Source organism: Miscanthus floridulus, chromosome 18 (genome assembly GCF_019320115.1).
Source record: "Miscanthus floridulus cultivar M001 chromosome 18, ASM1932011v1, whole genome shotgun sequence".
NCBI lineage: Eukaryota > Viridiplantae > Streptophyta > Magnoliopsida > Poales > Poaceae > Miscanthus > Miscanthus floridulus.
In genome coordinates, this window is record NC_089597.1 from 25236091 (window position 1) to 25243741 (window position 7651).

The 7651-nt window shown below is 51.2% G+C and overlaps 1 pseudogene; it reads right to left on the reverse strand.

The window, feature by feature from the left end:
• Nucleotides 1–5088: 5088 nt before the first annotated feature.
• Nucleotides 5089–6583, reverse strand: LOC136519813 (uncharacterized; annotated as a pseudogene).
• Nucleotides 6584–7651: the final 1068 nt, after the last annotated feature.

Consider the following 7651-nt stretch of genomic DNA (forward strand, 5'->3'; position numbering starts at 1 on the left):
TGCCACAATCGGTGGTTGTGGCGATGATAGGGTGTAGTGCCCCATCTGCTGCGTCCCTGTTCCCCGAACAGGGAGCAAGGTCGTTGGTTGGCGTCGCAATACGGAGCACTCCGCTTGCTGAACGGCGGTGGTCTCCAATAGTGCCCAGAGGTTCTGGTGGCTTGCTCGTCCACGAGGGTCGTTCGGCTCGGGCAGGTCATGCAGGAGCATTGCCGCGGCGGCAACGTTCTGACTGGCCTGAGCGAACTATGGGGGTTGGTCCCCCGAACTGGGACGTTGCGTTGGGGCTGACGGGCGCGACCCTGAGTGCCGCTCGCCGGTCTATGCGCACGGTGCGCAGTATGGTGTGCCAAAGCGCGTTGGTGCAGTTGGTGGCTGATGCGGCCACTGTCGTCGTAGATCCTCCCTGTGCTCATGTGTGAGCTCAAGGGTCCCCACGTGGGGGCTTGGTGGGGCGTGGGTCCGGAAGGACTCCGTCATCCCTAGCGGCTATTCCGGGGCGTCCGCCACAGCGTACTCCCAAGACCGATGGTGGCTAGGCGCCACATTGCCGATGCTGGAGCCGTCACTCCTGACGTCGTCGTCCATGATGTCGAGGAAGCAGGTGGGAGCATAGCTCACCATCCCCACGAACTCAGACATGAGGGGGTGCGATGCCAGCACCTTTTGGAGTCCCCGGGCGTATGTGTCCGCGAAAGACGCAAGGCCATAGGGGAACCGGCTGTATGGCGGCTGCGATGGGGACAACGGTAACCCACCGGGTATTTGGTGGAAAATAGAGCGCAGTAAGTAAATAACAGCATGTATATTACTCACAGCAGGGTTTGAGCAGAGAGTTTGCTCGGAATGAAGCGCAGATGCCGCGCCATCGAAGTCGCGCGTCCTGGAGTCGATGGAGGAGGTCCCTCCGATGGGTGCCGGGTCGCGAGCCTCCTCATGGAGGTGGAGTATGCCGAGCTGGTCGGCGACGAAGTCTAGGCTCCCGAAGCGAAAGACCTAGAATGGCTCGAAGATGGGTGGAACCCTCATCCCGGCGGGCGAGAGTGCGGGGAACTCCAGCGATCCGAAGCGAATCGTATCGCCCGAGCTCGCCACGGCGGGAGTGGAGGAAAAATGGGCCATCCGATGACCAAAAGAGTGTTGAACATATAGCGTCTTCCCCACGGACGGCGCCAACTATCGGTGTAGAAAGTGACCAACTAGTAAATATTTGTAGTTTTGCTGTACGTTGTGATCGGAGGTGGCCTAACACTCAATGACATAGGATTTATACTGGTTCAGGCAATGTGCCCTACGTCCAGTCGGGGTTGGTCGGTGACTTTATTCCTGAGCCCAGGTGCTCAAAGTCTATAGTGGGGGTACAAACGAGAAGGAGGAAGAAGGGGGTGTACAAGAGGTTCGGTCGGCTCCGACCGGAAGGGTCACGGTCAGAATTTGGCGGTCCTGTGGTTGGGAGTGTTGATGTCGATCTAGTGAGTCTGGGCTTGAAGAAATTGATCTCCCCTGGTTGGAGGGAGCGCATCCCCTTTTATAGATGAAGGGGATGGCTCTTTACAGGTGAGAGGGAGAGAGTACAGATATTTCCTACGATGATGAAAACTGGATAATGGTTGAAGCCTCCCAATACTATCGATGTCGCTGTAGGATGTCAGATGTGCACGGGGGGTCGAGATATCTTCTTCTGGAAGGATGGACGCCGGTACCTGCAAATACTTCTGGATGCCTGGTGGCATGTGAGGAGTTGTGCTATGTTCACCCGGTATGGCAAATCCTAGAGCCCATACCGCGATCGATGTCCAGAGACACACGGGGGGCTTACCATATGGGAGTTTCTAGCGGCCCCTACAATACTTTATGTCAGGGTGGCTGTAGAGCACTGCTTCATGCAGGGTATGGTCCCTAGTACAGTGGTGTTGACTTGTGAGCCATGCCTTGCCTTCCTCCGCACGCCTTCTGGTTCTTTCCGACCGGGCGTCCCCGGTCGGATGGTCCCTAGTTGGTTCTAGCGTGCCAGTCGGAGAATAGTGATGGCGGTGTTTTTCTATGAATCCTGGTCGGAGACACAAGGTCGGAGTCGGAGGCGGTCCTCGGGTCAGGCTTTCCGAGTGGAGGCCGTGCAGAGGCAGCCGAGGCCTGACGCTAGCGCTCCGATCGGAGAGGCCGTTCGGAGCTGGCCTGAGCCTAAGCTAGTGCTCCGGTCAGAGAGATGGGCCGAAGGCGGCCTGGGCCTGAAGCGAGTACTCCGGTCTGTTGGTTTTTAGACTTTTGGGCCGGTCCGGAAGAAAGAAAGGCCGTTTTCCTGGGCCGAGCCCTGGCGTGGAAGCCAGTCCCCGAGGGACCCCGGGTTTATGAACTCGACAGGTATGATCCCTTATTTTGTTTGTGTTTCTTCCTCTGCTTTTCTTATTTCTGGATCCCGGGCCATCTGTTCCGTAGGTGCTACCACGAAGTTCTCTACCTCTACTGCACTCATCAGGGCATCCCCTATGGTGCTGCCATGAAGTTCTCTACCTCTATCGCTGTCATGATAACCTAGTGGAGCTTGAGCTCCCTCACCAAAACCTGGCCCAACCATCATACTCCATCGCCTGTGGTTGGCAGCAACATGCCGCCTCACCGCTCCACCCCTCAGCAGCCACCTTCGGTCTGGCCGCCCCCCCCCCCCCCCTCTACCCCCCTCCGATCAATTTCTAAGCTTAAAGCACATCAGATTCCCCATCAACCCTTACCCCTAACCCAAAGAGGTGACTTGCAGTGTGCAAATCAAATCACCTATTTTTTAAAAAAAAACATTGGTAATTGAAGAGGTGTGTAAAAAATAGTTGCTCGTGTTTGCTGCATGGCTTACTCTCTAGCTAGGTTGACCGGCCCAACATCCAAGCAAAGGCTCAAGCAAATTCATGCCATCTCCTGAATCAGGTACTGAAGCATGGACTTAGTTTTAACTGTCTGCTTAAATCTCCAAGGTCAAGCTTGTGGGTAGTTTTGTTATTCACAAGTAACCAAGTAATTCACTTTTTCATATGGCCACTAGAGTGCTATGCCTTTCACTAGATGTCATACATATATGAGAATGTACTCCCTCTGTTCAGGTGTATTTCTCTGCTAGGACATGATTTAACCGATAATTGCTACATAATATATTTTTGTACAAAATTGATGTTATCATATTCATATTGAAGAATATATATTCATGCGCAAGTTTGATCTGACAAGTTACCCTCTTCTTTGAAAATACAAGGAGTATTTTGTTAGGACCATGCTCTGATTGACAATTTCTCTACCAATATTCGGTTTTCTGTTACAAAGTCATAATAAGTAAGTATATTCAATATGAATTTGATAACATCAATTTTATGTCAAATAAAATTAGGCCTTTGGAACCGTTCTTACGATGTATCAGTTACAAATTTCAAATTTAGGCACGAGGAACATTATACACATCACAGCAAAATTTGGCAATAGGATTATGATAGTCGTGACAAAATTAGCTAGTGCAGCATCCAACTCATGCCCTACCTTAACGTACGTCGGTTAATAAAGCACAAGGGCTCACGACACGCTTGCCATTATCTCGCGAGTGTCACTTATTGGGCTTGTTCGCTTGAACTTATCAGTCGGCTTATCAGCTAGAATCTACAATATTTTTCTCTCACAACAAATCAGCTTCAGCTGGCTTTAATACCGGCCAAACAGGCCCATTGATTAAACCTGTCTGCCCATAGAAGCAAGGTCTGGTTAACCTGCATGAGTCCTAGGACATCATTATTTTATTTCCGTTTCACTGATGAACAAACACTAGAAAGAATGGGTAGATAAATGTTTCTCTTTTCTCTTTTCTCTCTCCCCTCTCCCCTTTGTTCCTCTCTCTAGTTCAGTGAAAGGGGGATAATCAAAGGCGATAGGTAGCTCAAGCTTGACAACAACTACATGTCATAGGCCAACAAGGTGAAACCCTTGCTATTTCGTTTTTGATAAAAAAAATTGGAATTGCTAATCAATATGCAACTGACATACATGTAGAATGCCCACTCCCCCGCCTGCTGCCCTCCTCGGGTCATCCTCCCATGGTGATGGCATGGAATTCACTACCTCCGCCCCTGCCGCACTAACCTAGTGGAGCTCAAGCTCCCCCGCCCAAACTTGGCCCAATCAATGGTCTAACAAGTTACCCTCTTTGAATAACAATGAGTGTTTTGTTAGGACCATGCTTCGATTAACAATTGCTTTACCATTCACTTTTCTGATATAAAGTCATAATAATAGGTAATTTTCAATATGAATCTGATAACATCAATTTTATGTAATTGGGCATATGGAACCGTCCTTACGATTCATCAGTTACAAATTTCAAATTTAACACAAGGAACATGATATACATCACAATAAAATTGGGCAAGATGAATACGATACACATCGTGACAGAATTCGCTAGTGCAAGATCCAATTCATGCCCAGCTTGCCTCAAACACACGTTGATTATTGAAGCACAAGGGCCCACAAGCTTACCCTTATCTCGACTGTGAGTGCTACTTGTTCCCCAAATCTCTCGACCCATATACAAGCCTATGTCCGGTTAACCTGCATGAGTCTCAAGACACTATTATTTTATTTACTTTCACTTATGAACAAACACTAGAAAGTATGGGTAGATAAATGCTTTTCATTTTCTTCTCTCTTCCCCTCCCCTTTCTTCCTGTCTCTAGTTGAGCGAAAGGAGAGGTCCGACAAAGGCGGTAAGTGGCTTAAGCTTGACAGCACCACATGTGCATAGGGATAAAATTATCCCTCATTTCAAAATAAACTAAAAACCTTTTAAGCTACTATTTTTTGGTTCACCAACTATAAGTATTATATTGTATTTTATTATGCACCGTAGTGAGCTGGAACCATGTCAAAACAAACGACCCTGAATCAGGTTAACATGATCGTCCTAATTAATACTGAATAGTGAATTTATCTTCAATTCGTTTTCTGTTCGACTTTCGCTTTATTATATGTATATAATCAACCATCAGTTCGCTTGCACACAGTCGTATTACGCTAGTCGGCGACTCGGCGTACGGACCATGATACGCCTTGCAACACATCAAGTTACAAATATATGTGACGACACCGTTTTATATTAGCAGCCAAAGTGGCAGCTGATTCGTTGCTGGCTTCAGCCCCGGATCCTCCACGCGGCGACGATAGCCGCCACCGAGATGGCGGCCACCGACGAGGCCCAGATGACGCCGGGGCGGTTGCGGACGAAGAAGTTGTCCATCCTCTGGTCGTGGTATTCTCTCACCTTGTCGATCTCCCGGTCCATGGCCATGTACACGGACGGGTACGTGGCGTGGCCGTCGATGTTCTTGATCAGCTCGTGCACCTCCTGCCCGCCGCCGGACCCACCGAGGACGACGCCGGCGCGGCGGAGGATCCGCACGTCGGCCGCGTCCTCCACGATCGCGTTCATCATCTGGAAGTAGCGCGTGATCAGCTTGCTCTGCTCCTCGTACTCCCGCGCCAGGAGGTTCCGGGCCACCGTGGCCAGCTTGAAGTCGTACACCAGCGCCGGTAGCCACACCATCGGCTGCGCGAACTCGATCTCGGCGCGGCCGTTCTCGGAGGCCTGGAGACGGACCCCGGACCGCCGGAGATCCCTCACGGCCGGCATGCGAGACGGCCTGCCGGTAACGCCCCCGCCTTTCCCCTGCGCCGGCTTCACCACGCTCATGTGCAGGCAGTCCAGGAGCGTGCGCGCGGCGCGCCGCCACCTCCTTGCTGGCCGCGACGTCCTTGAACGGGCTGTCCGGGGGCGCCGCCGCGGTCTTCTTCGTGGAGAAGGGCGAGTAGTACCAGCAGAAGCGGTGGATCACGTCGGCGAGGTTCTGCTCCGTGACGTCCAGCTTGTACTCGCGTCCCATGGATTCCTTGACGTCCTTGAAATCGGATTGCTCTACAGTCTCCTTGATGACGGCCTCGATGTGGCGGGCCACGTTGAGCAGGTCCTGCAGCCGGAGCTGGTTCTCGAGCTTGATCACGTCCGTGACCATGTCGAGCATGTGGCGCGACTTGAAGATCTGGTCGACGGAGTCGCGGTCCGCGTTCTTCCTGCTGATCGCTTCGTTGAGCTTTGGCAGGTAGCCGACGACGAGGAAGATGCCGTCCACCACGCGCTTCTTCTTTGCGTCCCAGCGTTCGTCTGTCACCTCCGCAGGATCTCCTGCTTCTGCATCAGCGACAGCGTCAGAAAAAGAGATAAGTAAGTATGACGACGAATGGTTAGAATCTGGGCGACGCACGATTACCGTCGGGTTGTCCAAGGATTTTGGAATGGCATTTCGTGGCGAGGGCCAGGAGCAGGCTGTTGGCGCGCAGCATGTGGTCGTCGACGTGCCGGCCCGTGACGGCCTCGTAGACGAGCGCGGCCTTCACCCGGAAGCTGTTGCGCCGGTCGATGGCGCTCCGGTCATCGTGCGTGAAGAAGACGCTCGCGGGCGCGAACTCCTCCGGGTGCTCCGCGCGCAACCGCTCGTACGCCGTGGACTTGAGCATGGCATCGTACGGTGGCGCCGACGTTCCGCTCATTTTCGCTTTAGTTCCGATTCCGATCGGGTGGTGACGCTTCAGAACTGGCGGGTGGCCGATGGGGTTTTATAGGTCTCGCTCGCAAGGGCCGTGAGGACAATGCCACTCTTTCTGAATTCGCCAGTAATCCCTTTCTTGCGCGTGATCAGAGGCCGCAAGCAGCTTACGTGACATGGAGGAATAAGAATTCAGGGACTGTTTTGAATATAGACATAGAAATTTCACAAGAATTATATAGAAAATATAGAAATTCCACGTAATTCAGTTCAATTTCATACGAAAACGTAAGAAACTACCGGAGAAATTCTTTATTTGACGACACTACTAATAAGACGAACTATTTCTTCATTGGCTCTGCGTGCGTTTCTTCATTACCACCTTTAGTTAAATTAAACATTTAATTAACCCAAAAATAAATCTAGCCGATTTGATAACTGGCTGTTAAGGAATCCAGGTTGGACAACACGACGATCAGGGATCGATCCCAAGCTGATGTGCCGGTCCGGAATGGACGCCCCGCAAGCTTCCCCACAGATTACAACCATCTACGCATCGCGCACTGAAGGCTCATGCACTCATGCTCGCGTCGCGTAGAGCTGTACACCATTCCCTTGCTCCGAAGGTATTACTGACCAAGCGGACGGGACGTGGTCACGACAAGTATAAAGCCGTGCTGGGACACAAGGCATACACCAACAGTCCAACATCATGCGTTTTACAGGATTCCTCCATGCCATCATGGCAACGCTTTCGATATATAGAAACCCTTGACACTGAAGATGCATCATCAACAATGCCCATCTCTAGTAAACGGCCAAGAATGCACAGAAGTGGCCACTTTGGTCAAGAAAAACGAGGCATGGTTTTCTAATGAGTCATTAAGTTATCAGTCCTAACCAGCAAAGAACAACATGGGTAATACTCTAAAGGTAAACAGTGAGTGGCGTAGCAGAAACTGACTCCATTTTGTTCCATATGTATCACTGTGAGGCTGCCTGCACGACTGCTTCCAGCATCCCCTTCTTATTCTTCAAAACTGTCGTTCAACTGGACTCCTCACTGCATCACGGTCCTTTCT